Source organism: Chaetura pelagica, unplaced genomic scaffold, assembly GCF_000747805.2.
Source record: "Chaetura pelagica isolate M959 unplaced genomic scaffold, ChaPel_1.0 scaffold516, whole genome shotgun sequence".
Lineage (NCBI taxonomy): Eukaryota > Metazoa > Chordata > Aves > Apodiformes > Apodidae > Chaetura > Chaetura pelagica.
In genome coordinates this window covers 115,170-116,306 of record NW_009953654.1, presented here as the reverse complement: position 1 = coordinate 116,306, position 1,137 = coordinate 115,170, and positions in this window count along the sequence as shown.

The following is a 1,137-nucleotide window of genomic DNA, read 5'->3' as shown; positions in this document are numbered from 1 at the left end:
TGGGGCAACGGAAGTGTGAGGCTCAGCCACGGGTTGGGGTGCTGCTGGCAGCCCCCAGTGTCCCCCTGCCCACCTCCGTGGGTGGGATGAAGATCCAGGAAGGACTCCATGGGACCTCTGCTGAGGTCCCTGAGGCTTGGGCAGGGCTTGGGCATCCCATGGAGCACCCAGGGAGGTTTCAGGGCATGGGAGGAGCACGCCAGGGTACAGGGCAGAGGTATGGGGGGGGGGTCTGCTCTTCTGCATTAAAAGGAGCCCCTTGACTCTGAAAAGCCCCATGTTGCTCTTGGCTGGGCCACAGCAACTCCTGCCAAGAGCAACAGTTTTACATATTAAAGCAAAATTAAATTAAAATACATTTATTTGTGTGTTTGCCCCCCCGGCCCCCACCCCGACACCCCATTAACCCTTGGCAGCCCAGGCAGCAAGGTTAGGAGATACAAGAGCATCCATGGGGGCTGAGTTGGGATGGGGGGACTGGCATCTTCAGGTCCCACCCGTGGGCCTTGCTGTGCCCACTGCCTGCCCAGAGCCCTCCCTGGGCAGCAGAAACCAGGCCCTGGGACCCCTGGGTGTTCCCTGGTGACATTTCCAAATGTTCCTTAGCAAACAGCTCCCTAAAGGGAAGCCTCAGTGGCAGGAGCTGGGCTTTAGGGTGCCCCGGATTAGTGACAGTGCCGCCCTCAGGTCCCTCACCCTCACACTGGGGCTAGGGAGTGGATGGGACCCCAGGGAAAGGTCTCAGCACTCTCCAGGTGACACCTCCACCCCAGCTGTGGTTGCCAGCAGATCCATGGGTGACAATTTGCCCCCAGTCCAGTCCAGCAGCACAGAATACCCCAAAACACCCAATTCACAGGAGGAAGGGGGCAGCACTCGAGGCTGGTTGCTCCTCACTGCCACCTGCTTTCTGCCCCCCTCCCCCCGAAGCTGGTGGCCAAGGGGGACAAATCCCCCTCTAGGACCTGAAAAATAACCCCTGAATAACCCTTTTCCCAGGGCCCCAGAGCTGGGCGACCAGTTGTCCCGTGCTAGAGGGAAATTCCAGGGAGGCAGCTTTATCTCCTGCCCCGTTACACGGACCGTCCTCCCAGCGCCGGCCGGGGATGGATCCGCCCCGCGTGGCGGGCGGGGGGG